Source organism: Narcine bancroftii, chromosome 2 (assembly GCF_036971445.1).
Source record: "Narcine bancroftii isolate sNarBan1 chromosome 2, sNarBan1.hap1, whole genome shotgun sequence".
NCBI classification, from domain to species: domain Eukaryota; kingdom Metazoa; phylum Chordata; class Chondrichthyes; order Torpediniformes; family Narcinidae; genus Narcine; species Narcine bancroftii.
In genome coordinates, this window is record NC_091470.1 from 101,377,419 (window position 1) to 101,387,996 (window position 10,578).

Consider the following 10,578-nt stretch of genomic DNA (forward strand, 5'->3'; position numbering starts at 1 on the left):
CTTGTAAATATGCCCTACTGGACTCACCGGGCTGTTGCTTCCTCGACGCAAGCATGAGCCGGGCATGAACTCTGTTCACCGGTTGGTTATACATTTCTTTCAGTACCTTTATGGCTGCGGTGTAAGTGGTCTCATCCTGGATGTTCTCATAGACTCTCAAGGACACCATAGGCAGCAATGCTGTTAGACGCAGGTTATCCTCCTCCACCTCAATGAGCCTTAGGAAGTTTTCAAAGTTCAGCAGCCAGAAGTTAAAGGCTTTGAAGGCTGTAGCTGACCGTGGGTCGATATCAAGTTTTTCTGGCCTAATTAGACGCTCCATCCCTTTCAAAAAAAATTTTTCTTTTGCTAATAAAATTGTAGAGCTCGTCGAAAGAACCAAAGACTTGTTGATCCAAACCAAGGCTTTTATTAGCAAAAGACCGGAGCTCTTCACAGGTGGCCGACCAGTCCGGAATGATCCGACCTGGCTAGGGACACAGCCCTTTAAGGCCCAGGTAATGGGTGTGGCTTAGCTCTCAGCCAATCGCTATAAGCACAGTCTAGATACAGTAACTATATACACTACTATATACACTATGTACATTGGTGATAGATATGTACTATCACAATCCTTGAAAGTTTTTTATGAGCACTTGAACACCTTTTTGAAATTCCTTCCAAAACAATTTCATTGTCTTTGCAAAGGCACTGGGAGCCTGGATGCCTTTCATGAGCAAAGCTCTGGCATTTTAAATGAGATGTGTTTTGTAACTATCTGTTGGCCTTTCGCGTCCACACCAGTTCACTGATTTTGTGCGCCCTCTTCAGGCATTGGTCCCGGTAGATCTTCATTCAATAACGATGGGCAAATTCAATGCAGGTGGAATCTTTACTTAACTAGTTCCTTTGGCTGTCCTTTTGTAAACATTTCCAAATAATAAACATTCTTCAGGATCTTGGCACTTGTTTTCAATATTGTGTCTAAAAAATCTCATGAACGATTGGTACTGAAGTGGTAATCATCATAAGTTTTAATCTCCTTCTTGGGCAAAGAGAGAGACTGTAGCTGGATCAATGATGTGGCATTTCAAACATAAACTGGATTAGTAGGTGATATTTCTACTAAAAACCTACCAACCTCGTTATCTGCTACTTTTGCTTCATACATGTGCCTAAGTATCTCTTAAATGTCCCTTCTTTTTCACCCTCCACCACCACCTCTGGCAAGGCATCCCAGACACCCACAACTCTGGGATGAAAAAAAAACTACACCTGATGTCTCACCTTAACTTTCCCCTCTTGACTTTGAAGCAATGTCCTCTGGTATTTGCTAATCCCTCCATGGGAAAAAGGTGCTGATTGTTGAGGACTTGGTAGAGTTCTGGCTGGGTGTTGTCTGTGTGGTTTACATTTAGTATTGAACTAATTTCCAGCCAGTCTAGGGGAATGTGTTGTAGCCAGTTTCTTCCAAAATGTGCTTGTCCCTGGGTATCTATGATGTAGAGAGAGAGAGAGTGTTTTTGGTTGCTGTTGTTTGTATTGTACTTGAACCGTACATTTTCCAAACACTTTGATTCTGTCTCCTGTAACAGATCTTAGAGTTATTTCAGATTTTTTTTTACCGGGAAGTGTGGTAGCAAGCGTTCCTTTACATGTAACAGTATTAGGGACACCTCTGCCCCTGTGTCTAACTCCATCTTCAGGGGTGTCCATTTATTTTAGCTGTATAAAGATTGCTGTGATTCCTCCATTTATTCCTCGGATGTGTAATATCTCAGGAGCTGAAATTTCAGGAGCTTGAAGGTCAGCCGTTGGGCTGTTATCATCATCCTTGCTAGGTTGCCTCTCTCTCTCTCTGCAATTGATTTGACTTTAGCTGCCTGCTTATTTGCAGGCCATCTGCACTTTAGAAGCAGACATTTAGCTTTGAGATGTCCTTCTGTTTTGCAATAGTTGCTTTTAGAATTTTTGAAGAAACAGTTTTCTGGTTGATGGTTGTATTTCCTACAACGTTAGCAGGAAGACCTCCTTACCAGGAGGTCTGGTTGGCCCTCATCCAAGTTTTTTATCTGCCATTTCAGAGTTGCAGGCAGCCCTGTATACAATCTGAAAAGTATTAACCATTGCTAATAATTTTTGCCTTGCTTGGCAATTTGCCAGCCCCATCACTAATCTGTCTTGCAGTGGTTGATTTAGAAACTTCGAAATGACAGTTCTCTGTCAGTTTGCTCAATAGTATTCACTTATTGTTTCTCCTGGTCCTTGTCTCCTTTCGTAGAACCGTTTCCTTTCTGTCATAAGGTGATTTGGGGCTTAAATAGTTTCTTAGAGCTGTGCATAATTCGTTGAATGTCTTAGTCCCTGGATCTTCTGGGAACAACAAGGTCTTAAGGAGGTCGAATGTTTTCCTGAGGAAAAGAGCACAATTGTGGTTTACTGGACTTTCCACAATATTGTGGACTGAGCAGTAGTAGTTAAACTGTTTGTGGTGCAATGTTATACAGAATCAGACACATACAAGGTAAAGAATGTACAACAGGCTTTAATCCACAAAGACTTCCACAGAGCCAGGCTGGCTGTAGCTGCAGTAACTCTGAGAGACTTCGGAGGCCGGTGCAGGCTTATATCCCAAAAGGTGATTGACACCTGACCGGGTGGGGCTTGATCCATTCAGGTCAACTGATTGACAGCCGGCCAGGTGTAGTCCTGTCCCCTTTATTTTCCTGCAGGTACAGAGGTTTCCCCCTGAAGTAGGCCGGTGGTGTACCACCACACTGTTCTACATAGTTATTCCAACTTTCTTCTACTTTGTTGAATTCCCTGAACTTTCCCTTTGCCATCTTGGCGCACTTTCACCTTGATGTTTTATTGTTTTCTATCTTTCTTCTGTTGTTTTCCTTCTCATGGTTGGTGCATGGATTATGTGTAGGGTTTGTTTTGTTCCTTGTCGCCACTGTTGTGTATATACTCACACAGTTAAGACTAGGAGACTTGATGCTTTCTCATCCTTTACTTCTATTAGACTAACGTGGCTACTGACACACAAGGTTATATATATATATAGAAGGGTGACATCCTGATGTGGGTGTCATAATGTCCAGCAGAGGGCTGTCTTAGACCCAACAGTAGTACTTGTCTGTATTCTTTGGCTTGGCTTCGCGGACGAAGATTTATGGAGGGGTATGTCCACGTCTGCTGCAGGCTCGTTGGTGACTGACAAGTCCAATGCGGGACAGGCAGGCATGGTTGCAGCGGTTGCAAGGGAAAATTGGTGGGTTGGGTGTTGGGTATTTCCTCCTTTGTCTTTTGTCCATGGTCTTCTTCAAAGGAGGTTGTTGCCTGCCGAACTGTGAGGCGCCAAGATGCACAGATGGAGGCGATATCAGCCCACTGGTGGTGGTCAATGTGGCAGGCACCAAGAGATTTCTTTAAGCAGTCCTTGTACCTCTTCTTTGGTACACCTCTGTCTCGGAGGCCAGTGGAGAGCTCGCCATATAACACGATCTTGGGAAGGCGACGGTCCTCCATTCTGGAGACATGACCCACCCAGCGCAGTTGGATCTTCAGCAGCGTGGATTCAATGCTTGCGGACACTGCCAGCTCGAGTACTTCGATGTTGGTGATGAAGTCACTCCAATGAATGTTGAGGATGGAGCAGAGACAGCACTGATGGAAGCGTTCTAGGAGCCGTAGGTGATGCCGGTAGAGGACCCATGATTCGGAGCCGAACGGGAGTGTGGGTATGACAATGGCTCTGTACACACTGAACTTTTGTGTGTTTCTTCAGGTGGTTGTTTTTCCAGACTCTTTTGTGTAGTCTTCCAAAGGCGCTATTTGCCTTGGCAAGTCTGTTGTCTGTCTCGTTGTCGATCCTTGCATCAGATGAAATGGTGCAGCCGAGGTAGGTAAACTGGTTGACCATTTTGAGTTCTGTGTGCTGGTGGTCATGGTGGGGTGCTGGCTGATGGAGGGTCTCAGTTTTCTTCAGGCTGACTTCCAGGCCAAACATTTTGGCAGTTTCCGCAAAACAGGACGTCATGCACTGGAGAGCTGGCTCTGAATGGGCAACTAAAGCCCATTGTCTGTATAATTGTAGATTAAAACCTGAAGACAGAGTAAAAAGCAAAATCATGGACTTCTTGAGATTCTGGCTCTTGGGATCATTGCAATTATCCACGTAACTCATGAGGGCCTTGTGGAGTTTATTAGACTTGATGTGTTTGATGATATGGGCATTGAACAAGATGATGAGGACGATTAGTTTTAATGGAGTTATGATACTGTTGAGCCACTCGATTGCCGGCCACTGGGGCGATGTGTAATTGGCAGTGGTTTCAATACAGAAATGGGGGATGTTGTTTATTATAATTCTGGGTTCATACATAAAATAGAAGGGGATGCTGCTCAAAGAGGCCAGCACCCACACAGTTGTTATAACCATGCTTGGGGTCTTTGGGGTACAATAAGTTGTTCTGATATCTGATAACGAATGTAGATTCCGCAGTGTAAAGAAAGTGTAAAGATCTTTGCAGTTTTAGATTTAAAAGGTGGTTGTATTTTAATGAAGGTGTCAGTGTTGGTATCTGAGACTTCAGTGATGCTCACTGGTTGGAATATTTTGTTGGAATTTGAAGGATTGTATGGAATGGTCTCCAGGACTGTTGGCAGGTGAGGGGGTTGCAGTCCTGATCTGGAGTGGGGAGCAAAAATTAAAAAGCATGTCTGCAAGTTCTGTTATTGGGAGCCTGGTATGAATTTTAATCACAATTTTTTTTTTACCTAAAAGAACATGGTGACTTTGGAGACAGTTTAAATCTTGGTAGGGGAAGGAAACTCCAGAACAAAGGAGCAAACAGATCCATCTGATTCTCTTTCACAGATGCTGCCCTACTCCAGCATTTTCTGAGTTTAGATTTCTGTAATTGTGACTTGACTTTCAGACAGATCTTTCTCTGAGGAATGTTCAGATACAGTGTAAATTTCTAGAGACATCTTACTCAGCTTTTAAAAAAAAAAAAAAAAAAATTGTTACTGGATAATTTTACAAGGTAAATAGTATTAGTTACTTTTGAATTTTGTTCCAGTTGCCATTTATTTTGTCTTGAATTTGGCAAAATGTTTGAGCCAGTGTTTCTCATTGTCCTTTATCAAGAATCGCAGATTCACCTGTAGTTTCAATTGTATGTTGTCCACATGCAATTTATTCAATGTCTGTTTACAACTTTTACCCAGTCTTGCAACTCCGATAATCACCCTGTTGATCCAGGAATTCAACTGCTGGGTCGGTGCCTCTCCAAACCTTGACATAATATTCCTCAGAATTATTCCACATAATCTGTACACCTGTGATAGTGGTGACTTACTGTTCCATAGATGTTCAACCCACCATTCACTATTTTCACGCAATAGTGGCACATCAGCAATCTTCCAGCACGAGGCCTGTGGTTGCAGAGAACTCAAAAGTTATAGTGAGAATTTGGGCCATTTCATGCCTTCATTTAAAGTGAACTTCATCTGGTCACTTACTTTTAAAGATGCTTGACCCTTATAAAATTCTCCTTCCCATCAATATCTTCTGGAAAGATAGATCTAAATATTTAGAACTTTCCACATCTGCCTCCAAACTGGAGTTGTCTTCAATTGGGACCATTCTATTCTTTCTCATCTTCTCCCAGCAAGTGTAGTCAAATGCTGCATGTGGGATAGATTTTCTGTGACTGCAACTGGTTTCTCAATTCCCTTTTTAATCTCACTTTTGCATCTATACACCTCCAGCTTCTCCTGTGTGCAGTTCTCAGTAATGAAGCTGTGTTTATTTCTCTGCAGCTATAGATGTCCAGTCATGGCTGTTCTTCCCCCCCCCCCCCCCCACTCCGCCAACCACTGAATGAAGCTTCACTTTCTTCTCTTTGAATACTTTGTAGTGTGCATGCTGCCGCAAAGTGAGTAATGAAGACACGCACTCGAGGAGTCGAAGTTGAAGACTGATTTATTGCACTGGCATCTCTGCATATATTTTCTCCCTGCTGCTGACATCAGAAGTGGCACCATGGCATTGGCGATCTCTGATTGGCTGGAGTTCCCGCCATTGCTCATTGTTTCCCACCGTTCAGGTGGTCATCTGAGACGAAGGACGTTGGTCCCCGTGGGGTCTGCGTGGTCGCTGCATTCATCAGCCATTTTGTTTACGGTTCATGTCCTGGTTAGCGGGCCATTACAACTTCTCATTTCTTTACATTTAATTGAATGTTTCAGTCCACTTTTGCTGATCTTATCCACACCCAGTGATGTTGACTTTTGCCCAGATTAAAAACTTTTATGGTGACCTAGCTGTGTTCATGTCTCATTTTATTTTTGGTTCCGAATAATCCAGGTGAACCACAGTTGTTTTGAATATGATTTATATGAAATATTTTTGCTTTACTGGAAATAAAATAGTTTACATCCTCTCTTTTTCAGGTTTTGCCCAATAGGTGGTGTGTATTTTCTTTACACTTTTAATTTACTGTTAAAGCTAATAAGAGAGTGTGAATCAACTCGTTGGATTCATCGGCCAATCTACATGGTTTACCCTCTCTCAGATCTGCTTATGTCCCAGGTTCCTGCTATAAATACAAGACCCCAATCTACAAGAAGAAAATCTGCAAAACCAGGTACAAACAGTATTTTCCTATTGACAGAGTTTACTGTTCAGGGTAAGCAAATATTTTACCCCATTTTTCAGCTCCTGTCTGAATTTCCTCTGTGTCAGTCCATAGATGCAGGTGTTGGTGGTGGAACTAAGTAGTTGTAACATGAACCCCGTTTCCTGGTGAATGAATATGGGGTTACTGTAATACTTGTCTGTGTAATTGTAGTTTTGCATTTTCCATTTTAAGGAATGGATAAAATATGGTGTCCAGAGGACGATGAAATTACCAGACAGAGCAAAAAGCAAAATCATGGACTTTTTGCGGTTCTCTCTCTCGGGATCATTGGAATTATCCATGTTACTCATGAGCGCCCTACGGACTTTATTGGACTTTATGATGTGTTTGACAGTAAGTGCATTGAGCAGAAGGATGAGGATGATTGGTACCAAAGGATTTAAAATACTGTTGAACCACTCCATTGCTGCCCACCAGGGTGAGGTAGAATAGGCATCAGTCACAATGCAGAAATAAGGGATGTTGTCAATTAGATATTTTGGTTCAAACACAAAGTAAGCATGGACACTCCACAAACCCGCTAGTATGACCACTCCTGCAATGACCTTGCTTGCTGTCCTTGGGGTGCAATACTTGAGTCTTAGATTTGGACATGAAATGGCCACAAAGCGATCAAAGGTGAAAGCGACTGTAAACCACACAGAGCAACTGAGGGCAGCTAGTTTTGCTACAAGTTTCATGGCACAGACTGGCGTGATGTAAAAAAAATTTATTGGCAAATAAATGTTGTTAATTCTCTTCAATATGACCTCAATGATCACCACCATGAGATCCGCTACTGCCATGGCAACCAAATAGCGAGTGATGCATTTGGAGAGTCCGCATTTCTCTCTGCGCAGGATGAAGATCGCCACCAAGTTCACTGCGACAGGAGAAAAGGAAATGATCACCAGACCCTGCAAGTAATCCAATGCAAAGTAAATACAGATGATTCATCAGCATTAAAGAATAAACTGCAAGTGGTTGCAATCTGAAATGAAACAAAACATGCCAGAAACTCCAAATGGGTCAGGAGGCATTTGTGGGGAGGGAGAGAAATTTAATGTTTTTTTTTGAAAGTGGGTTTTGAGGTCCAAAGAGGGTAGAATGAGAATGAATATGATAGAAAGACAAGCTGTGATATAGGACTGCATGACGTTATTTGGTGGTTAAGTCGTAGAGAATTAACGAGAATGTGAAATTGCAAAATGTAATGCAGTGGTACACGCCTGGAAGGTCAGGTTGTGCATCTTGGTATTTTCAATTTTCTTCTCTTTTAAAAAATAGACTGCCCGGTCGGTCCATGCTAGAATGTTTCCTGTTGATTTGTTCGTTCAGTAGTCTCATGAGTGGCACCTTGTCGCATGCCTTCTGAAAATATATGACATCAATGCATCTCCCTTATCCTCCTGTAATCTCGTCCTTTACAATTGAATCCAACTTCTTCCTAACCACTGACATCAGGAAAACCAGCCTATAATTTCCTATTTGCTGCCTCCCACCCTTCTTGAATAGTGGGTGATATTTGCAGTTTTCCAGTCCTCAGGGACTATGCCAGAATCTATTGATTCCTGAAAGTTCATTACCAATGCCTCCAAAATCTCTACAGCTATCTCTTTCAGGACCCATCTGGTCTGGGAGACTTATCGACCCTTAGAGATTTCTGAGCATTTTCTTCCTTGAGATAGTAACTCACTCATTTCCCTTCCCTGACACCCTTCGACATCTGGTACACTGCTAGTGTCCTCCACAGTGAAGAATGCTGCAAGTTAGTCATTTAGTTCTTCTGCCATCTCCTTGTCTCCCATTATTATTTCTACACTGTCATTTTCTCCTGGTCCTACATCTACTCTCACTTTTTGTTTAATCTTTAAATACTTGAAGAAACTTTTGGTATCCTCTCTGATATTATTTAATACTACATTCATACTTCATCTTTTCCCTTATAAGATTTTTTTGTTAGCTTCTATCTTCCCACTATTTTTTGCTTTCTTGTCTGCCCTCATCAGTCACAGTTGTGAGATTTTTCCATTTGAATATTACCTTTTTTTAAAATCCTGTATTTATCCTGCATATTCCCCATTTCTTGCAGAAACTCCATCCATTGCTGCTCTGCCGTCTTCCCGACTGGTGCCTCCTTCCAGTGTTCTTTGGCCAGTTCCTCTCATGCCACTGTAATTTCCTTCACTCCACTAAAAAACTGGCACATCTAATGTTTGTTTCTCCTTGTTAAAACTCAAATTGAACTCATTCATATCAAGTACAAGTTTGTTGTTGCATCCAGAGGTTGTATTTGGGATCTGAATGGTGGGAATAGCAAAGACAAAAGTACGGGTGATGTGGTTACATGAGAGAGTGCTGAGCAGAGTGGAATGGTCGTTGTCTGAAATGGACAAGTTGATCAGGGAGTCGGGAAAAAATGGGGCATTTGCATGGTGAAAGGAAGGAAAGTTTGTCCTGTGGTGGCAACTTACTGCAGGTGTAGAACTGTAATATCCTTGTTTCACATCTCTGTCTCCCAGACACACACATTCTTTGCCTCTAATATACAAAAATGATTATTTGCATGTTGCAGCGTAAGTGGAAAAATAATGTTTACATGGCATTCACTAAACATTGCTCTTTGACTGGTTCCATTAACTTACCTGTAATGCCAACAGCTGCAAGAATGGGATAGTAGATGCGCTCAAACACCAAGATCACTGGATAGTCCATGTTTTGTTTCAACGAAAGTTGTCCACTGCCACTGTCTGAAATGTGCCAGTTTAGTTATGCCAGCCCTTTAAGGAGAAAGGAATGGTCCATGGGGACACTCAGCTAGAGTGCACTTTGTTATATTCAATTAAACAATGTAACTTAATCAACCAAAGCCAGAATCTGTTTTATGGCCTAATTTTAAAATTGTTTCATATGTTCTTCATAAAATACACAATTTCCAAATAAATCCCCCAAGGGATTTTTACTGCCATTTACAGATCCTTTCATTAATTATCTCCACACAGATGCTGATTATCTAAAGTGTACTAATTTTTTTGTAAACAATCCAGAAAGTGAGTTTGAAGAATTTACCATAAATCTATAAAGCTTCTTCATATGAGTAAATCAGATGGAAATGTTGACAATTTGATAAACATTTTATCCATCTATTGCCTTGTTTGCCACATGACAATTGCCAGTTTGATTTTCAGTTCACTTGATAAGCATGAGGAAATTTACAATTTTTTGGCCAAAATATTGAATTCACTGACATTACATTTTAACCATTTTTAGGTGACGGTGACCTTGTTTTTCGCTGCTTGCACCTTATATGAACACAATGTTTTCTTAACATCCTATTAACATCTGCATTCTGCTGGTCTAAGGTGCATCAAAGGCTCATAAATCCTGTCCTTGAGAACCCTCCAATAGTTTGCACACCACTGATGCAAGATGCCCTGGTCTGTTTTACCGCCTTGTGGTGCTGGCTCTGATACTCCTCTATCTCTTCCCCAATGATACCAGCTGAAAGATGCTGTGTGCAGGGTGGAGGTCATCCTTAATAAATTTGTGCACTCCCTTCAGACAGCAATCCTGGTAGATCATGTCGCTGGTGGGGAGGGAGGCTACAGCAACCTTCTCTGCCATTTTTATGGTACTGAGGACTGATCTTCAATCCATTTCTCTGCAGCAATTATATCACACTGAGATGCAGCCGGCCAGGATGCTCTCGATGGAGCTCCAAAAGAAGGTTGACATTATAGTTGCTGGTAGCCTTGCTTGTTTCAATCTTCTCAGGAAGTGCAGTCACTGTTGTACCTTTCTGATGAGTGAAGAGATGTTGAGTGTCCATGATAGGTCACTAGATAAGTGAATTCCAAGGAACTTGGTACTGTCCACTCTTTCTACTCATAGTTGTTGATGTGTAGTGGAG

At 41.8% G+C, this 10,578-nt stretch overlaps 1 long non-coding RNA gene across 1 annotated transcript; it reads right to left on the reverse strand.

The window, feature by feature from the left end:
• Nucleotides 1-7,383: 7,383 nt before the first annotated feature.
• Nucleotides 7,384-9,543, reverse strand: LOC138754016 (uncharacterized). Its single transcript, XR_011351544.1, has 3 exons — nt 9,314-9,543; nt 9,143-9,209; nt 7,384-7,585 (listed from the first exon to the last, which is right to left on the reverse strand). It is a non-coding gene; the product is annotated as an uncharacterized lncRNA (long non-coding RNA).
• Between the last annotated feature and the right edge of the window lie 1,035 nt (nt 9,544-10,578).